The sequence below is a fragment of the Pelophylax lessonae genome, assembly GCF_965119305.1.
Source record: "Pelophylax lessonae genome assembly, chromosome: 3".
Classification (NCBI taxonomy): Eukaryota; Metazoa; Chordata; class Amphibia; order Anura; family Ranidae; genus Pelophylax; species Pelophylax lessonae.
In genome coordinates, this window is record NC_138770.1 from 73355868 (window position 1) to 73378236 (window position 22369).

The window sequence follows — 22369 nt, forward strand, 5'->3', positions numbered from 1 at the left end:
TATATATATATATATATATATATATATAGCTTTCTAAATTACATCTACAAACTCTTTTAACTATACCTCAAACTAGGACCTCACCCCTAACCCTCTTAACATGTACCCAAGTACTAACCCTAGACCAAATGCCCAAAAATTATTTTACTTACTGAAGTTTCACAAGCAGCAGCTCCTCCGGTGACACACTGCTTCTCATGTTAGTGTCCATCCTGGATAGCCTTGGCCTGAGCTTCTCCAGCAGGTCATCAAAAAGCGGCACAGACATGCATGTAAAGTTATGCCACTTGTCCGGATACATGCGCAGTTGGGTATACATAGTAGTAAAGTACCCCACGGACAGACGCTGTGACATAACAGGATGCACCCAGAACCGATGAGCAGGATTGCCTCATCAACCTTTTAAAGAACAGGATCCATGACACAAAAATCACCAAAACACTCAAAAACCACAAAAAAACACTCTCAACTGCTCCGAAATGCTCTCTCCTCTCTCTCTCCAACCAAAATGGCATTGACACATGACATTGTGGTTCTTTTGGGTGTGGAAAATGGAGGAGGGCACATTCTTTTAAAAAAACGCTGTTCAGCGCTGACGCGGCTTAACGCGGCTTAACGCTCATTAACGCAAATGCAAAACGCTGTTTAAAGTGCGTTTTTAACGCCGTTTTTTCCCGGCGTCAGAACTAGCTTTGCAGCACGTTTTTTCTAACGCCCCGTGTGCATGGGGCCATAATATTAAGGTTGAACACGCACTACAGACACAGATTTAGCCATTGCGATATATAACGTCTTTATAAATAAAACTGAGTATCATAAACAAACAAAAATATTGCTTTTTGACAAACAGCGCAACTTTAGCCCCCGTTCACACTAAGGCGACCTGTGAGGCGACCTGGTCGCCTCACAGGTCGCCTCCCATAGGGAAGCTGCGGACCCGTTCTAATAGGAGCAACACAAGTCGCTCCGACTTAGAAAAAGGGTCCGGAGCTTCTTTGGGGCGACCAGGAGGCGACCGCCATAGACTTCAATGTTATGAAGTCCGTGGCGGCCACTCCGAGGTCGCGGCGCGCTGCTCGCACCGCGACCTCGGAGGTCGCGGTGCAAAGTAGCGTCGCCTGCATGTGAACGGGGGCTTAAAATAAAAAAAATAAATAAACTCTATTGGCTGTAATACCATTGCACATATTACCTGAATATATTACCAACATTAAATATTAGGAAAAAATATGAAAAAAAACTTTTTCTTTTTTTTTTTTCTCTTTCAGCAGCTTAGTAGATGCCCCATACTTGTGCTTATGCGGTGGTGCAATAAATGTTTAAACTTTATTGTGCTATTATTACAGGCTCTGGATGGAATTGTGTTGCCAATTTAGAAATGGCAAGCAGATCAGTGTTAATTTTTATGTTAATTTTCGATTTAGTTTTAGTTATAGTCTTTTTATTAAAATGCCATTTTAGTTTTAGTCGTATTTTAGCCATCTGAATTGTTTTAGTTTTAGTCGTATTTTAGCCATCTGAATTGTTTTAGTTTTAGTCGTATTTTAATCAACTAAAATACTGTTAATTTACATAGTTACATAGTTACATAGTAGGTGAGGTTGAATAAAGACAATAGTCCATCCAGTTCAACCTGTGTAGGTGTGTGTGACTGTAATCATCTAACATAGCCCTTTATCTCCTGATCCTTGAGATGTAAGTCTAAGAGTCTTTTGAAAGTCACCATACTACCCGCAGAAACCACCTCTTGTGGTAGACAATTCCACAATCTTGTAGCCCTAACAGTAAAGAACCCCCCACGTTGCCTGAGGTTAAAACGCTTCTCCTCTAATCGCATTGTATGTCCTCGAGTCCTCATGCAATTCCTTCGAATGAACAGCTTTTTTTCTAAGCTGAGATCCCCATTAAGATATTTATAAATTGCTATCATGTCCCCTCTCAGACGTCTCTTCTCCAGGGAAAATAAATCGAGCGATTGCAGCCGCTCTTCATAGGTAAGGTCCTCCAATCCCCTAATTAGTTTAGTTGCCCTTCTCTGGACTCTCTCCAGCTCCAACACATCCCTCCTGAGGACTGGCGACCAGAACTGGACAGAATACTCCAGATGCGGTCGGACCAGAGTTTTATAAAGTGGAAGGATTATAGTCTTATCTCTGGAATACATCCCTTTCTTTATGCATGCTAATATTCTGTTGGCTTTGGAAGCTGCCGCTTGGCATTGCATGCTGTTGCCTAATCTATCATCAACCAAGACTCCCAGATCTTTCTCCATTTTTGAGTCCCCCAAGGGTTCCCCTCCTAACGTGTATTGTGTTTTTATGTTTTTGGTCCCCAAGTGCAAAACCTTACACTTCTCCACATTAAACCTCATTTGCCATGTCGTTGCCCACTCCGTAATTTTGTCCAGGTCATTCTGTAGGATATCTGCTTCATGCTGTGCAGTTATTGCCCTGGCCAATTTTGTGTCATCTGCAAAAATTGATAACGAACTACTGATCCCGTCCTCAATGCTGTTTATGAATAAATTGAACAAGGTTGGTCCCAGGACTGAGCCCTGGGGCACCCCGCTTACTACCTCAGCCCAGTCTGAGTATGCGCTGTTTATTACCACCCTTTGGACACGGCCTTTTAGCCAGTTCCGTATCCAAGAGCAAACCCTGCTGTCGATACCTGCAGACCTTATTTTATAAATTAAGCGCTTGTGGGAAACTGTATCAAACGCCTTAGCGAAATCCAAGTACACCACATCCACTGGTCTCCCCCTATCTAGCTCACAGCTCACTTCCTCGTAGAATGCTAAGAGATTGGTTTGACAAGAACGCCCATTTGTAAACCCGTGTTGGTTACTACTGATGATGTTGTTGTCTTTAGCATACTCTACGATATAGTCCCTTATCATCCCCTCCAGAAGTTTACATACTATTGATGTCAAACTGACAGGCCTATAATTTCCCGGGATATGTCTCTGGCCCTTTTTGAAAATCGGAATCACGTTAGCCTTCCTCCAATCCCCTGGTACATCTCCTGTCCTAATACTGTCAGCAAAGATTAGGAACAGTGGTCTAGATATAACCATACTGAGTTCCTTGAGCACTCTCGGATGTACGCCATCCGGGCCTGGTGATTTGTTTGTGTTAAGTTTATCCAGTCTTTCCCTGATTTCCCCCTCTGTTAGCCATAGTGGCAAGTCCTGTGTATTACTACTAACCATACAGTCATGGTCAGTGTACCCCTCCTTTTCCTGCGTAAAGACTGACGAGAAAAAAGCATTCAGCACGGTTGCTTTTTCAGTGTCCTCTGTAACCATCCTCCCATCATCGTTAATTATGTGTGCAATATGCTCTGCCCTAGTTTTTTTGCTGTTGATATATTTAAAGAATTTCTTTGGGTTTTTTTTACTATCCTCCGCTATTTGTCTCTCAAAGTTGATTTTAGCCATCTTGATTTCGTGTTTACACTTCTTATTTTCCTCCTTGTATTGCTGGAAGGCCGATACTGTGCCCTCTGATTTATATTTCTTGAAGGCCAATTTTTTTCCCCTAATAAGTTTTTTAACGCTACGGTTTAGCCAGCCAGGTTTGGCTTTGTCTCTTCTAAATTTATTCCCCATAGGAATGCACTGCAAGATGCCTTTGCTTAATATGTTCCTAAAGCATTCCCATTTTTCCTCAGTGGTCAGGGATCCCAGGGTTTGGTCCCAGTTTACCCTTTCCATCATTGAGTACAATTTTGGAAAGTCTGCCCTTCTGAAGTTTAGGGTTCTTATGTTCCCCACTTGCCTTTTTATATTGTTATTTATACTAAATGTGATCATCCTGTGATCGCTAGAGCCCAGATTGTCCTGGACTCCTACCTCCGAGATTATGTCTGGGTCATTAGTGATCAATAGATCCAGGATTGCATTCTCTCTAGTAGGGGAATCCACCAACTGTGACATGTAGTTATCCTGTAAGGTTTCCGTGAATAGATGGGCCTTATGCGAGTGTGCAGTCCCCTCTTCCCAGTCAATGTCGGGATAATTGAAGTCCCCCAATATGATGACTGATCCCAGTTTTGCCGCTTTACCTATTAGTGCTAAAAATTCCAGCTCTACCTCCTCCCCTTGGTTAGGTGGCCTATAGCAAACCCCCACAACTACTTTTCCCTTATCTTCTTCCCTATCGAGTTCAACCCACACAGATTCTAAATCCATGCTCATCCCATCCGTAATGTCACTCCTTTCTAGCACCTTTATATTGTTCTTGACATAGAGACATACCCCTCCCCCTCTTTTTCCTACCCTGTCCTTCCGGTACACAGAATACCCTTGGATATTTGCCAGCCAGTCATGTGAGGGGTCGAACCAAGTTTCTGTTATTCCCACAAGGTCTATGTCCTCCTCATGTACTAACATTTCCAACTCATCCATCTTATTAGCTAGGCTCCTGGCATTAGCATATACCCCTCTTAGTTTTACGGAAGTTAAACGTGATTGGCGGTTATGTTTATTTTTGTTTGGTCTGCTGTTTTCCCGCACAGACCCGCCAATTGATGTTGTTGACCTAATGTCGCTGCTGACCCTACAACTGCCTTCAGTCCTCTGCTCCCTCCTGACTGATTCTACTTCTGAGCCCTCCCCCCCGTCTCCTAGTTTAAAAGCCCCTCCAACTCGGTGGCTCAACGAAAATATTTTAGTCTACGAAATTAACGCTGTAGAGCAGCAATGAAATGTTATTGATGTAACAACATTTCACAATTGAAAGTGGATGTAAACCCAAAATCTTTTTTCTAGTTTTGGATGGCATTCTAGCCACAATTTTAATAGGGAAATATTTAAATTGTAGAGTAAATTTCTCCAATTTGATTTGTTTTCTTTTCAGGACCAATTTGAATAGGAGCCTCAACAGGCATTTTTCAATTTTAAAATCATATTTTGATAAGTGGTCAGGGGGTGGTAAAAACAGCCCTTAGCAGGACCGGGACAAGGGATGGGTAGGAGGGACGGCTGCCCTGAGCGCAATGGATTTTTGCAGGGGTTTGGGTGCCTTGACCTTAACCCTAAGGGAAAGGGGGGACACAGTTTGGCATCTTTGCCCTGGGTGGTGGATGACCTTGTCACGTCACTGGCCCTAAGACCTAACATACAGATGGTGGGGGCTGTACACATGCTACAGCCATGATGCTTTGCAATTTATAGCACACACACTAATTGTGGTAGCTGAGTTATTAACCTCCCTGGCGGTCTGATTATGTCCAGATTTCTGTGCTAAAAGCGGTACATTCTTTTAAATGGAAATCTGTTGTTTTATATTAAAAAACTCACCTTCCCCTGCGATCCCCCACTGTCCTCCCCCGCCGTCCTCCACCCGCCGTCCTCCCCTGCCGTCCTCCCGTTGTCCTCCCAGCCGATGCCGGCACCTGTCTTCTGGTTCTCTTCCCTGCGAGCGTTGCGACGCAGGGGGGAGGAACCGGCGGCAATTTCAAAAGTGTAAATACACCAAATTACATGATACAAAGCTGTGATCCCTGCCTGTGCTTTTCCAGTGCTTTGTGCCTGGAATATAGAGAACGACCATGGCGTCCAAAAAGTGTTCTTTTTGCCCAAAAGCGCATTTAGACGAACTTGAAAACAGCGACAGCGAAACTGAGTTACTTGAAGAACTGAGCGATAGCAATTCGTGGGAAAATTTGTCATCAGGTACAGAAAGTGACGACAGCGATGATTCTGATGTCTCTTTCTGGCACATCGCTCTGTTGGAAATTCTGAAGAATAATTTGATATACTTACCAAATTCCACAAGCTATGTGCCAGAAAGAGAGATCAGAATCGTTGCTGTCATCACTTTCCGTACCTGATGACAAATTTTTTCCACGAATCGCTATCGCTCAGTTCTTCAAGTAGCTCCGTTTTGCTGTCGCTGTTTTCCAGTTCATCTAAAAGTGCATTTGCCCAAAAAGAATGCTTTTTGGACGCCATGGTCGTTCCCAATATTCCAGGCACAAAGAACTGGAAAAACACAGGCAGGGCACTGGAAAAGTCACCAGGTGAAATCTTGTGGTGAAATGGCATGATACAGTGTAATCCGTTAGGATCACAACTTTGTATCATTTCATTTATCTATTTACACTTTTGAATTTGCCGCCGGTTCCACCCCCCTGAGTCGCAACGCTCGCAGGGAAGGGAAGCAGAAGACAGGTGCCGGCAATCAGCCGTACACAGAGCGGGGAGAGAGTGTGAGGATGATGGGGAGGATGGTGGGGGAGCCACACTCGGGAATACCACCAGGGGGGTTAATGTGAAATGTACAGTATCTCACAAAGGTGAGTACACCCCTCACATTTTCGTAAATATTTTATTATATCTTTTCATGTGACAACACTGAAGGAATGACACTTTGCTACAATGTAACGTAGTGAGTGCACAGCTTGTATACAGTGTAAATTTGCTGTCCCCTCAAAATAATTCAACACATAGCCATTAATGTGCAAACTGCTGGCAACAAAAGTGAGTACACCCCTAAGTGACAATGTCCATATTAGGCCCCAAGTGTCAATATTTTGTGTGTCCACCATTCTTTTCCAGCACTGCCTTAACCCCCTTGGGCATCGAGTTCACCAGAGTTTCACAGGTTGCCACTGGCATCCTCTTCCACTTTTCCATGATGACATCACAGAGCTGGTGGATGTTAGAGACCTTGCGCTCCTCCACCTCCCATTTGAGGATGCCCCACAGATGCTCAATAGGGTTTAGGTCTGGATCATGCTCTGCTTCAGTATGTCACAGTACATGTTGGCTTTCATGGTTCCCTCAATGAACTGTAGCTCCCCAATGCCGGCAGCACTCATGCAGCCCCAGACCATGACACTCCCACCACCATGCTTGACTGTAGGCAAGACACACTTGCATTTGTACTCCTCACCTGGTTGCCGCCACACACGCTTGACACCATCTGAACCAAATAGGTTTATCTTGGTCTCATCAAATCACAGGACATGGTTCCAGTAATCCATGTCCTTAGTCTGCTTGTCTTCAGCAAACTGTTTGCGGTCTTTCTTGTGCATCATCTTTAGAAGAGGCTTCGTTCTGCAACAACAGCCATGCAGACCAATTTGATGCAGTGTGCGGCGTATGGTCTGAGCACTGACAGGCTGACCCACCACCTCTTCGACCTCTGCAGCAATGCTGGCAGCATCTTTTTCCTAAAGACAACCTCTATATATGACACTAAGCACGTGCACTCAACATCTTTGGTCGACCCCAGCGAGGCCTGTTCTGAGTGGAACCTGTCCTAGTAAACCGCTGTATGGTCTTGGCCACCATGCTGCAGCTCATTTTCAGGGTTTGGCAATCTTCTTATGGCCTAGGCCATCTTTATGTAGAGCAACAATTATTTTTTTCAGATCCTTAGAGAGTTCTTTGCCATGAGGTGCCATGTTGAACTTCCAGTGAACAGTATGAGAGAGTGAGAGCGATAACACCAAATTTAACACACCTGCTCCCCATTCACACCTGAGACCTTGTAACACTAAAGAGTCACATGACACTGGGGAGGGAAAATGGCTAATTGGACCCAATTTGGACATGTTCATTTAGAGGTGTACTCACTTTTGTTGCCAGCGGTTTAGACATTAATGGTTGTGTGTTTAATTATTTTGAGGGGACAGCACATTTGCACTGTTATACAAGCTGTACACTCACTATTTTACATTGTAGCAAAGTGTAATTTCTTCAGTGTTGTCACATGAAAAGATAGAATAAATGATTTACAAAATTGTGAGGGTGTACTCAAGTTTGTGAGATACTGTATGTTTCTTGCTAAAGAACAATCTTTTTTTTTTTTTTTTTTTTTTAAACTGTTACGAATGAAGTTCCACTTTAATTATTTTCTCCAACCCGCTAGTAATAAAAAATAAAGGAACTGGATTTAGTGCACACCCATAAAAAAAAAATGTAAACCTAACATTTCATATTTCTGATATGTGCGTGCTGTACCATGTACTTGTATGAAAAAGTATCCTGTTTTCTTTGTATTGCTTCCTTTGTGTGAAATTCCTGGTGTTCTTGCCATTCACTCTGCTTTCCTATTTAAAACTGATCACACTAGCAATGACAGCACAGCATGGTCAGTTTTATGGCTGTGCTATAACCAGTGAAGTGAATAGCCTCAGATGATACACAGAGATGAAACAAATCCTCCTACATACGTTTCACATGTATATCTGTTGTCTTTAGCTTCATATACTATTTAGAATGTATACATCGTGTTTGATTTTTTTCTTCCTGTTACAGTTGTGGGAGTGTAGTCTTCTCATACACTGTGTGACAGCTGATTGGAGGAAAAGCACACCCCCCCCCCTTCCACATAGGCAGAGGAAGGAAGGAATGTGAATAGCTGTGCTGTGAATAGACCAGCTCTCTGCTAATCTATTTATACCACCCACCCTGACAAAAATTTCAAGCTGTTTTTATCTCCCGTCTGGGAGAACTTGTCAGAAGTTATCATGCTGATAACAGAGCAGCATAAAGACAAGGGACTTAGTGCTTTGGAGAGAGATAAGTAAAAACTACAGATAGATCAGCCCAGGTTAAATTTCATGGATTAGATTTACATCCACTTTAAATGGGAAGAGCAGTGTGCTGCTGTTTCTCCTCCCCCAGCTGTCTGAGTTCCTTATGCATTTGAGATCACTTATATCAAAGGCAGGAAAAAGTAATCATAATGTTTTTATATCTGTATACAAATGTTTTTTTCTTTGATTTCTACTTTAAACTAAATGGATTGTTTTACAAGCTGAGGGTTTACATATAATTTAACATGTCCAATTGAGAGAAAGCAACACCTGCCAAACTTAACCATTCAAGTCAAACGAAGAGTGCAGCAACCGCAAGCCACACCTGAGCGTATCGTTTTCAGGCATTTTTTGGGCATTTTTCAGGCATTTTTTGCAGGTGTTTGGAGGCAGGTATTTACATCTGACCAAAAATGCTTGTAACCTGTCAAAAAAGAAGCTTGTGTAGTTTTTTGAGCTTTAGGCATTTTGCTTCAGACGACAAAACGCCCATATTGTTGTGGAAATGTTATTAGGACTAGTGTGGACATTTTTCAGGATGTGTTTAATTTAGCTTGTCATTATGGCGACGGTTGTCGATTTGCTTGCAATACGCTCATTAGAGCATGTGATGGTGAACCAGCATTGAGGAAAGAATACTGGCAGTGAAAAGCTCCCTTTAGATGTGTAGACATGTTCGCTATACATAGATAGTGATGGACGAACATCGGTCGGGGCGGTTCACAAACGTAATGCGCAAACTTTCTCAAACTTGCGAACCGCAAGTTTCCCAGCGAGACCCATTGACTTTAATGGCAGGAGAACTTTAAAAACCTTCAGGTCATATTTGCTGCCACAAAATACTTACTAGCTGTGCACAAATATTCCCACAACATGGACAATGTCATAACAGAAATATTGCTATTGGAAAAGTTGCCCTAATAATTTTTTTATTTTTTTTTCAGCAAACAACATTTAATTTTTTTTCTAAATCAGCCCGAACTGAGAGCAGCTGGTAAATACATGTCAAATACATATAGGGTCCATTCACACATCTGTAAAATGGGTCCGCATCCATTCCACAATTTGGCGGAACCTTTACAGACCCATTGATTTTCCAGGGGTGAAGACTGGGTGGAAGATGATGTGGAGGACGATGAGGTCCTCAACCCCACATGGAATGAACGTCATGCAGGTGACCTGAGTAGTTTGGAGGAAGAGGCGGTGGTCGCACAGAGCCACCAGCACAGCAGAAGAGGGAGCAGGGTGCAGAAGCGGAGCGGCCGTGCCCTAGACACTACGCCCGCTACTGCCCAACGCAGCAAGGGAACGAGCGCACCAAAGTCAGCTCAAAGGAGTTCTCTAGCGTGGAAGTTCTTTAGAAAATGTGCTGATGACAGGACACGAGTGGTTTGCACCCTGTGCAATCAGAGCTTGAAGCGAGGCATAAACCTTCTCAACCTGAGCACAACCTGCATGATCAGGCATCTAAGTGCAAAGCACGAGCTGCAGTGGAGTACACACCTTCAAAACCAAGAAACGTCTCTGGCTCATCCTGCTTCCTCTTCTGCTGCAGTCTCGGCCGCTCCAGCCACATCTGTAGTGATACCGGCACCTGCCACCCCGCAAACAGACGATCTGTCAGCAACACCACCACCTGGGTCACCAACAACCATCTCCACAATGTCCCGTGGAAGCGTTCAGCTTTCCATCTCCCAAACACTTGAGAGGAAGAGGAAGTACCCCCCTACCCACCCGCGATCCCTGGCCCTGAATGCCAGCATTTCAAAATTATTGGCCTTTGAAATGCTGTCATTCCGTCTGGTGGAGACGCACAGTTTTAAAAACCTTATGTCGGTGGCTGTCCCACAGTACGTCGTGCCCAGCCGCCACTACTTTTCCAGGCAAGCCATCCCTTCCCTGCACAACCAAGTGGGGGAAAAAATCAGGTGTGCACTGCGCAACGCCATCTGTGTCAAGGTCAACCTAACTACCGATACGTGGACCAGTAAGCACGGTCAGGGGCGTTATATCTCCCTAACGGCACACTGGGTAAATGCAGTGGCGGATGGGCCTGAGGCGGATAGCAATTTGGCGCATGTCCTTCCACCACCGAGGATTGCAGGGCGCTTCAGTTTGCCTCCTGTTCCTAACTCCTCCTACTCCGCTTCCTCATCCTCTACCGCCTCCTCATCCGGACAGCGTAACACCTTCACCACCAACTTCAGCACGGCCAGGGGTAAACGACAGCAGGCAGTTTTACAACTTGCCTGTTTGGGGGACAAACCACACACCGCGCAGGAGTTGTGGAGGAGCATGGAACAGCAGACAAATGAGTGGTTGCTGCCAGCGAGCCTCAAGCCCGGCCTGGTGGTGTGCGATAACGGGCGAAATCTCATAGCAGCTCTGGGCCTAGCCGGTTTGACGCACATCCCTTGCCTGGCGCATGTGCTGAATTTGGTGGTGCAGAGGTTCCTTAAAAACTACCCCGATATGTTAGAGCTGCTGCAGAAAGTGCGGGCCGTTTGTGCGCACTTTCGGCGTTCTCACCCTGCTGCTGATCGCCTGGCAGCGCTGCAGCGTAACTTCGGCCTTCCCGCTCTCCGCCTCATATGTGACGTGCCCACAAGGTGGAACTCCACCTTGCACATGCTGGAAAGACTGTGCAAGCAGCAGCAGGCCATAGTGGAGTTTCAGCTGCAGCACGCACGCGTGAGTCACTCTGCGGAACAGCACCACTTCACCACCAATAACTGGGCCTCCATGCGAGACCTGTGTGCCTTGTTGCGCTGTTTTGAGTACTCCACCAACATGGCCAGTGGCAATGGCGCCGTTCTCAGCTTAACTATCCCAATTCTATGCCTCCTTGAAAAAACAATTCGGGCGATGATGGAAGAGGATGTGGCACAGGATGAGGAGGAGGAGGAGGATGAAGAGGTAACATTTCCAAGGCTTTCAGGGCAGTCATTCGCAAGGGGCTCCGAGGGTGGGTTCCTGCACACACAAACGCCAGGGACACAATTGTCCAGCAGGGGCACAGTTCTGGAGGATGAGGAGGATGAGGAGGAGGAGGAGCTGGAGGAGGAGATGGAACCATGTTCACAGCAGGGTGGCACCCAGGCCAGCTCATGGCCATCACTGGTGCGTGGCTGGGGGGATACAGAGGACACGGACGATACACCTCCCACAGAGGACAGCCTTTCGTTGCCTCTGGGCAGCCTGGCACACATGAGCGATTACATGCTGCAGTGTCTCCACAACGACCGCCGAGTTGCCCACATTCTAACTTGTGCTGATTACTGGGTGGCCACGCTGCTGGATCCCCGTTACAAGGACAACGTACCGTCCTTAATTCACTCACTGGAGCGCGATCGCAAGATGCGCGAGTACAAGCGCACGCTGGTAGACGCCATGCTGCTGGCATTCCCATCTGACAGCGGGGCCGCAGTGGAAGCACAAGGCAGAGGAGGAGGAGGAGGAGGTCGCCAACGCAACCAGGGCACCACCAGCACCTCAGAAGGCTGGGTTAGCATGGCCGAAATGTGGAAAAGCTTTGTCAGCACGCCACAACAAACAGCAGCACCAGCAGCTCAGATGGAACGTCTTAGCAGGAGGCAGCATTTTACCAACATGGTGGAGCAGTATGTGTGCACACACCTACATGTAGTGAATGAGGGGTCTGCCCCCTTCAACTTCTGGGTCTCCAAATTGGGCACATGGCCTGAGCTTGCCCTTTACGCCTTGGAGGTGCTGGCGTGCCCTGCAGCCAGTGTATTATCTGAACGGGTATTTAGCACGGCTGGGGGCGTTATAACAGACAAGCGCAGCCGCCTGTCCAGAGACAATGTGGACAAGCTCACGTTCATTAAAATGAACCAGGCATGGATCCCACGGGACTTTTCCGTACCTTATGCAGAATAGCAATGGATACCGACCTTACCCACCCATTGTTCCATTTTTGCTCTTTCTCACTCTTTTGGGGTGTACCCTCATTTAAAATTTGTGAAAAGAAGCAGTGTTGGCTACCTCGTCCTCCTCCTCAGGGCCAGATTAACGTAGGGGCTATTGGAGCTGCAGCTCCAGGCCCCTACCTTTTTATATAGGCCCCGGGTTGGCCATATTCACTGTTACCGCTCTTCTGTCACTTGTAAACACAGAAGTCTGGCTTCTATGCTCGCTTCCCCAGGCAGCACCCTCAGAACCTCCCCACACAGCGCGAAGGCCGGACAAGGAGGGACAGTTGCCGATGCATGGATGTGTTTATGGGCTTCGGAGACAGCATCCCATGTTGAATTAGGCATGCATGGCTGCACCCTTCCTCCTCTGGGTGCATGGCAAGGCACGGCCCTTAAGGCCCTTCAAAATCCTCAGCACCAAGCCCATGATGCTCTTAATCCGGCCCTGGTCCTCCTCCACCGCCGCTTCCACCTACACCGCCCATAGGTGTGCGCAGCCTATTGCATTAAGGTGTGCACCCCAAAGTTGAAATACACATGCATGTGTTTGCCAGCAGGGAGAGTAATGTATCGGGGCCATGTACCTGTAGGCAAAGAGAAATAGAGCAGAGCAGGTCCGAGGGAGATCTTTCCCATCTCCTCACTGGCAATGCTATGTGCCCTAGGTGATTAGGGTGTGCCCAGGCACACCCGGCACACCCTGTGCGCATGCCTATGTCACCGCCACATCCACCACCACCTCAACCTCCCTCCTACTCCATATGGGCCTCGTCCTTCAGAGATGAAGAAGAACATTGTTTTATTTTTCTGTTTTTTTTTTTTGTTGTTTTAAGTTATTTCCCTATCCACATTTGTTTGCAGAGCACTTGCCATGCTCTTAATTACGTTTTGCTGCCATTTGCAGCACTCTAGCCCTTTCCTTTGGTGTTTTAGAGCCATTTTAGTGCCTTAAAGTTCGGGTCCCCATTGACTTCAATGGGGTTCGGTGTCCGGGAAAAGTTCGGTAAAAGTCCGGGACACGGACCCGGACTTTTTTTTAAAGTTCGGCCGAACCCGTCGAACACGGACATCTAGGTGTCCGCTCAACCCTAATTATAATATGTTTTGTAAACCTATATTGTCATCATCACAGCCATATCAAAATATTCAATTTACCATAATCCTATTAGGATATGTTTTGCCTGTTCTTTAGCGGGAAATTATAATACTGGTCCTTTTTAATGTTGACATAAATTCCTGTATGGTCCTCTCTATTGTTCGATTTACATGTCCTTGTGTTTACTGTGATACATTAGACCCTTGGGACATTGTTGGAATACATCTTCATATCAAATACAAATCCCATAATAAATACCAATGGATTAATTTGTATGTTGCCCCTACTTCCCTATAGGAATCTTAGCCCCTTTTTTCTTATTCATCTCTTTCTTTTCTTTTTTCTCCTTCTTACTTCTCTCTCTTATGTGTTTCTCAATGTGGCGATTGCTGGCTTGTTGTGGTTACCCCCGGCGCAGGTAGGGGGCGCTCGCTTGCAAGACGTCCCCTGTTATTGGGAGACTCACCCTCTCTGTTTGAGTGGTGACGCACTTCCCGTCCAGCGCTGGTTGCCGAGGCAACGCGGCGCTCTCCCCTCCACTTCCTGTTGGTTGTGGGCGGGTGCCGCGCTCTGCCGGCAAAGTGATCGGGATTGGCCCTTTCCCAGATAGGTCAGAGGACCTCACCCTACTGCGCAGCCGCCGGCGTCATTCGGGACGCTTTATAGCAGACGGCTCACGGTACTCACTTGCAGAGGATGTCCACGCCGAGGTGAACAAGACGTAGGTAAGTATATGATCTCCATTGCTTCTTCCATACTCAATATACCCAGCACAACTATACTTTGAGGGGTCTTTTTATTTGGATACTTTGTACCCATGCATGCTACATATGCATCGGCTGATTATGCATGCTATTTTCATCAAAGATGCCTCTTTTTCTCAATCTTTGCTGTATTTCACACTGCTTGAAGTCTATTATCACATGTTCCTTATTCACTGGTTTCTTTACTATGTTAAATGTTCTGACTTCAACAATGTAAGTCCTCTTCTGCTTCACCTGTGGTCTTTTGATATGGACGCCAATAGGGTTTGATATCAGCAATACTGATTGGATTGAATATTTCCCAGACAACTATTTCATTTGCAATACTATTATATAAGACCTGCCATATCTGCCCAGGTGATACACAGACTGACTACCTTGCATTCTTCATGGCTATTTATTCTATGGATCCCACTTGATCCTCACAAGTTCCTTTTCCATTTTCACCCATCACGTTTACACATGCTTTTTTCTTTATGATACGCATGTTCTTTATATCTCCATAGTCACTTTTGACCCTTCCTTTGATCACCACCTATTACCTTACCCCTCCCCTCCCTTTCTCTCCCCCATTGCCCATATTTGTCCACTTATAATTTTCCCCTTCCAGGAGAATATCCACGTCATACAATTGCCTTACTCTTACACCGTATTTACCTTCTGCCATGAATATAATGTACTTTATAGAGGTATGTGAGAAGTATTTCCCTCTCTGTTCAACAACTCCAATCTGCTCCATATCATTCACACTTGATATTTTACTCACTCCCCCTCACTCTATCATTATTTCAGTGATATTATGGGACTCGTTTGAGTGACACTACTACTTCTAAGTTATCTGGACCAGTGACGGATCACTGCGGTGCCCTCGACCCGGTCAGCTTCCGCCAACATTGGTCTATCTTGTTGCTATCCTTCCAATGAATACTGTTCTCTTAGCCCCTGACATCCTCTCATCGGTTGACACCGATTTTAATCGACAGTCCAGTTGCCCCTACTAAGAATTCCCCTTTGTGGTAGGTATCAACCTTTGAAAATTGAAAAAGATTGCTACATTCTTTATAAATGCATACTATATACTGTTTAATCTTTGATGTTATAGGATTCATGAATTTGACAATACTAATATGCAATTTATACTCATAAATAGGTTGACATTGTGTACTGAACTCTGGTTGACCCCTGATGAAGGGTTTGTAACCCGAAACGCGTAGGGTCCTGTTCGGTTCATCCTACCAATGACACCCAAGGGTCTTCTGTACGGATACTGGTCTGTCAACACTTGCAAGGTTTTTAATTGTGTGTCTATCTTGTTTTAGACATACACGTTGTACAATTTTTGTGTTTTATGTAATAAAATTGTTTTGTTACCTGTACATTTTTCGTATTCTTGTTCAGTGTGCGTGTGGCATACAAAATCCCACACCATTGGGGGATTTTCCTTTTTCCAATCCTGAAAGGTATATCCAAGTTCTAGAACAACATATGCTCCCATCCAGACGTCGTCTCTTTCAGGGAAGACCTTGAATTTTCCAACATGACAATGCCAGACCACATACTGCATCAATTAAAACATCATGGCTGCGTAGAAGAAGGATCCAGGTACTGAAATGGCCAGCCTGCAGTCCAGATCTTTCACACATAGAAAACATTTGGTACATCATAAAGAGGAAGATGCAACAAAGAAGACCTAAGACAGTTGAGCAACTAGAAGCCTGTATTAGACAAGAATGGGACAACATTCCTATTCCTAAACTTGAGAAACTTGTCTCCTCAGTCCCCAGACATTTGCAGACTGTTATAAAATGAAGAGGGGATGCCACACAGTGGTAAACATGGCCTTGTCCCAACATTTTTGAGATGTGTTGATGCCATGAAATGTAAAATCAACCTATTTTCCCTTAAAATTTTCTCAGTTTAAACATTTGATATGTCATCTATGTTGTATTCTGAATAAAATTTTAAAATTTTAAACTTCCACATCATTACATTCTGTTTTTAATCACACTTTGTACAGTGTCCCAACTTTTTTGGAATTGGGTTTGTAAGTAACTTGTGTCATGTGACTGTACATTTGCAACTGATTGGCTGATGTTGTATAGCCATCACTTTAGGCAGGACATTGAGATTCCAATGTGATAACAGCCTGTGTGTCTGTATTACTGGGTACTTAAGAGCGTGCTCTTTAACTTATACAAAAGAGCTGAGAACTGTGCTTTTTAGCACAATTGATTATTTGTGCTTGGCCTATATTAATATCCAAAAGTGCACTTATTAGCGCAACTGTCAGGGTGCCAGGAAACCAGACCACACGGGGATGCAGGTAAAATAAAGCAGTTTATTGAAGCAAACAACAATAAACACACAGCAAGAGTGAGGAAGCCAGATCAGGAACAAGTCGGGGTCAAGTCCAGAAGCAGTCATCCAAAAAAGGCAAGGGCAAGGACTGAAACTCATCAGGTGATAGATATAGTCAGGTGTGCAGCATCATCACTGTGCGACACCCAGGCAGAAGGAAAGTGATGATGCAAACAGAGTTTTAAGAGGCAGCAGTCTGCACATGTCCAAGATGGCTACCAACAGGAGGGCAAGGTAAGACCTTGACAGCAACGGAATTATTTGCACATCAAGCGTACATTAAGATCCAAGACAATATGTGAACAGGGGCCATTGAAATGAACAGGATTTTGCTTGTTGGGCGTTTTGAGACTTCAGACATGAGCGTTTTTTTACGAGATGAAAAACGATCAGGTGTGAACAGGGCCTTACAGTTGGGGTGTGTTAATCCTTTTCGATATTGCCATTTGACAAAAAGGAAAAAAAAAGCATTCATTGTTAGAAATTTGTTAGTTTGAGAAAACATTTCCATCTTGGTCTTTGAATTTCTTCGACACCGTGGTCAAAAGTTTACATCTATGGCACCAAGTTACTTCTTGTCATTTAAATGCTGGTTGTCTCCCAAGTTTCTCTCTCAGCTGCATGTGTACAGGTAAAGTAAAGTTTAAGAAGATAAGAAACTCCTTATTTAATGTGCCACACCTCTTGTATATTTCCCTCTTCTTTTCTCAGTAGTTCTCTTGCCACTCTCTCCTCTCCCCTCCTCTCCTTTCCCCTTTCCTTTCCCCCTCACCAGGCTTTTTTTCTGAACAAGCACTTGCCATCCTCTTCCGGACCCATCCTACCGATACACCTCACCTGTTGATTTCATTTACCTACTTTTCTATCTTCTTTACACTTAAAGTAGTATTTAAAAAAGGTAACACTTGCTGTTCTGTGCAACGATATTGCAGAGAAACTTTGCTTTGTTCCTCCTCATACAATCGGTGGTAGCACTGATGGCTCCTCCCCTCCTTCAGATGCCTGCTGTAGCACCCATACGTGCGTGCTCCAGGCAGGTCCTGTGGTGAGCTGTGTGCATCTGCAGACACACACAGCAGTGGTAAGTCATGCCCCTGCTCCCTCCTCTGAGGAGTTGGATTGATAGCAGCAAAGCCAAAGGCTCTGCTTCAGTTTCCCCTGTCAAACATGAAGAGAGAGGAGCATAGCTGAAGCTGGAGACAGCGCTTAAGCAGTGACATGGAGCCAGGTAAGTGTTTGGGGATGAGGGGGTAGGACAAATAGCGGGGAATTTTTTTACCTTAGTACAATAAGGTGAAAAGCCTTTAGACTTTAGAACAACTTGAACTTATGGTTAATGAGACCATATCTCATCTGTGATGTAATTTCTCACACCTTGTTCTCTTTGCCTATCTTCCAGTTATACCTGCAATACTGATGGTTACATAGTTACAGTTTGTGAGGTTGAAAAAAGACATCTGTCCATCCAGTTCAACCTATGATGTGTGTGTGTGTGTGTCTACTGTTAACCACACATTGCATACCCCATTATGTTGTGGTCTTTAAGGTGCCCATCTAATAGTTTTTTGAAACGATCAATGCTCCCTGCTGATAGGACTGTTTGCGGAAGAGAATTCCACATCCTTACTGCTCTTACAGTGAAGAACCCCCTGCATATTTTAAGGTTAATCCGCCTTTCCTCTAGTTTTAGTGAGTGGCCACGTGTCTTATTGTATCTCCTCTCTCTGAATAGGTTTTTCCATATGCTAGGGTTTCCAGTACAGTATTTGTACATTGATATGATATCCCCCCTCAATCGTCTCTTCTCCAGAGAGAATAAGTTCAGTGCTTATAGTCTTTCCTCATAGCTGATGTCCTCCATTCCCCTAATTATTTTTGTTGCCCTTCTCTGAACTTTCTCCAGTTCCAGCACATCCTTCCTGAGGACCGGTGCCCAGAACTGGACAGCATACTCCAGATGTGGCCGGACCAGAGTCTTGTAGAGTGGGAGAATAATCTCTTTATTTCTGGAGTGAATCCCCTTTTTTATACATCCCAGTATTCTGTTGGCTTTGCTTGCAGTGGTTTGGCATTGCATGCCACTGCCAAGCCTGTTGTCTACCAGTACCCCCAGGTCCTTTTCCATCCTAGACTCACCCAGAGGTCCCCCCCCCCCCAGTGAGTAGCTTGCTTTCGTGTTTCTGGCACCCAGGTGCATTACTTTACATTTTTCAACATTGAACCTCATCTGCCATGTAGTTGCCCACCCCATAATTTTGTTCAGGTCTGCTTGTAAGATTTCCACATCCTGCCCAAAAGATATTGGCATGCTTAGTTTAGTATCATCCGCAAATACTGAGATTTTGCTCGATATCCCCTCCTCTAGATCATTTATGAATAAATTAAACAGGATTGGCCCCAGGACAGAACCCTTGGGGACCCTGCTTTCCACACCCGCCCAATTTGAGTACTCCCCATTAATCACCACCCTTTGCAACCTCCCCTGAAGCCAGTTCTCTATCCAGGTACTCACCTTATGGTCCATACCTACCTTCCTTAGTTTGAACAGTAAGCGTTTGTGGGGAACGGTGTCAAAGGCCTTTGCGAAGTCCAGGTACACCACATCCACAGGCTTACCTTTATCTAGGGGGCAGCTCACTTCATCATAGAAGGTTAATAGATTGGTTTGGCAAGACCGATTTTTCATGAATCCATGCTGATTACTACTAATAATACCGTTTTTATTACTAAAGTCTTGTATGTGGTCCCTTAACATCCCCTCCAAAATCTTGCAGACTACCGATGTTAGGCTGACCGGCCTATAGTTACCCGGGATATATCTCTGCCCCTTTTTAAATATTGGTACCACTTTGGCTTTTTTCCAATCAGCTGGCACCATACCCGTCTGTAAACTATCCTTAAAGATCAAGAATAATGGTCTGGCAATCACCTGGCTGAGCTCTTTAAGAACCCTCGGGTGCAAGCCATCCGGTCCCGGTGATTTATTTATGTTAAGTTTCTCTAGTTTAGTTCTAAGTCTATCTTCTGTTAGCCATGGCGGTATTTCCTGAGGTGTGTTGTTTAGTTTGGCCTTACAAGCTGGGTTAGTGTAGCCCCCCGATTCTTTTGTGAAGACTGAAGAGAAGAAATTATTTAACACTACCGCCTTTTCCCTGTCCTCTGTGACCAAAACTCCCTTATCGTCTTTTATGGGGCCAATGTGTTCTGGCCTCGCTTTCTTACTGTTTATATACTTAAAGAATTTCTTGGGGTTCTTTTTACTCTCTTCCGCTATATGTCTCTCGTGTTCTATTTTAGCCGCCCTGATTTAGTCTTTACATTTCTTATTACACTCTTTGTAATGCTTGAATGCTGCCAATGACCCCCCAGCCTTATATTTTTTGAAGGCCTTTCCTTTATCATTAATATGCATTTTTATGTTGGAGTTTAGCCACCTAGGGTTTAGTTTTGCTCTTTTAAATTTATTTCCCTTTGGAATGCACTGGTCAATCCCTTTGTTAAGTATGCTTTTGAAGCACTCTAATTTTTCCTCCATGTTCTTTGTTCCCAGGGTTCTATCCCATTTGATATTTTCTAGCAGAGAGTGCAGTTTTGGGAAATTGGCTCTTTTGAAATTCAGTGTCCTTATATTGCCCTTGTGTTTCCTATTACTGTAATTAATACTGAAACTAATTGACCTATGGTCACTGTTTCTTAAGTTGTCCTGTATTTCTATATCCGTGAGCAGGTCTGTATTGTTGGTAATCAGTAGGTCAAGAACCGCATTGTTTCTTGTCGGTGCATTCACCATCTGACCCATGAAATTGTCCTGCAAAACATTTAGGAACTGCCGAGCCTTGGCTGAATGCGCGGTTCCTTCTGCCCAGTCTATATCTGGATAATTAAAGTCCCCCATTATAATGACATTTCCCATCCTTGCTGCCAATCCTATCTGTAAAAGGAGGTCCGCTTCCCCCTCCTCCCCCTCCTCCCCCTCCTCCCCCTCCTCCCTCAGGTTGGGGGGCCTATAGCATACGCCCAATATTACTTTCCCCACAGTGCCTTCCCTTTGATATATGGTATAAAAGTTAAGAAAATCTTATGTCCTCTGGACATCTCATTGTGTATCCAGGAAAATCCTTCCTTCTAGCATATTGACAGCATATTGACAGGTTCCCATTATTTGAGGTTCTGCCACCAAATACAATTTCCAGTCCTCCATCTAATTAAAATGGTGACATCTTTGTAATTGGGTAATACTCAGCAGGGGAAAAAAACTTCTGTTTTTTTGCATCTACATTTTTTTTGTTTCAAATTCTTTATTTAGAAAGTATTCAACAAACCGCATCCAGGCAAGACTAACGGTAATATCATACAATGAGAAGAAACAACATGGGAAAATGTCTTAAAAAACGATTGCAGATTTAATAATGCGTAAGGGTACAATATACCGTGGCAGAGCATTGCCCTGACAGGGTCTAGAAAGCGATTTTGATCCAGAATTCTCAACTAGTCGGGTTGAGGGGCTCCAGGGAGCTTGTGACATTAAGAGGAAACTGGCTTTTTAGTTTCCTCATGGTTTTCTAAAGTTCATTTTGGGACCTGGAGCCTTGAGATTTCTAAGTGACCCGGATGGGATGAAATCTCCAAACCTAGGTCCAGGTATTCAGAACAGCCAGCATATTATTTGGTCTGGTGTGTGCTGGGCTTTTAGCAGTAACCTGACCATGGTTCTGGGCTCCACCCCGGCAGACAGAAGGTCTGGCCAAGGAGTCAGGAGGGCTCCACATGGGAGCCAATGGAGCAAAAGGCTGCTAGCTGTGTGCGCCAGGTTGGTCAGTGAACAGTCTGTAGGAAACAGACAAAGGCCTGGAGTGTAAGCCCAGAGCGGCAGTGCTGCAAGTACAAGTCAGGAGGGCTGAATGTTGTTTATGTTGAAGGAGAAGAAATGCTGAAAACCCCTGCGAGGGAAACCTATGTTTGTGATTACTGAACTTCCTTTTGATGCTAGTTCTCACATTACATAAATCACTTTTAGGTACTCAGTACAGGGGTATAATGTCATAGTGTTCAGCCATACCAATCATGAGACACTGGAGTAACAAAATTACCCTGAGTATAATGATATGGCAACATAAGTCTTGAAGATGAGGGTGTATTGAACACCTTTTTTTGAATAGTAAAAAACTTCCTTCTGCTGCCGTACTTACTGTATAAGGCTGTGAGCTAGGAAGGATACCAATTTTTTAATAAAATAAAGCTCAAGAGAGGACAAAGAATGTAAGGAAAGAGTGTAAAAAGGAGAAAAGAGAGATGTAGGGGGAAGGAAACAAAAAAATTAAAAAAAGGAGGAGAAAGAGGGGATATTTCTTAGCTGGAATGTGCAGGACAGTGAAAGGATCAGGGAGAAGTCAATCACCATAGCAGGTGCTTTTACATATTTTTAATGGCATATTGCCTGCATTTTTATGGATTGTTCATTCATTTCCCAGCAGTTGACATCCCCAATAATGAATACAAAGTTTTATCATATCAAAATATTTGTGCATGAGCTTGATAACACATTTAAAGTTAATAAACATTTTTTTCTAAAAACCGAAAAGGAAATCAAACATGTTTATGTGTTTTCTTTTTTCTTGTTGAATTTAGAAAAAAAATAAACATTTTGGATCAATTTTTGACGGCGT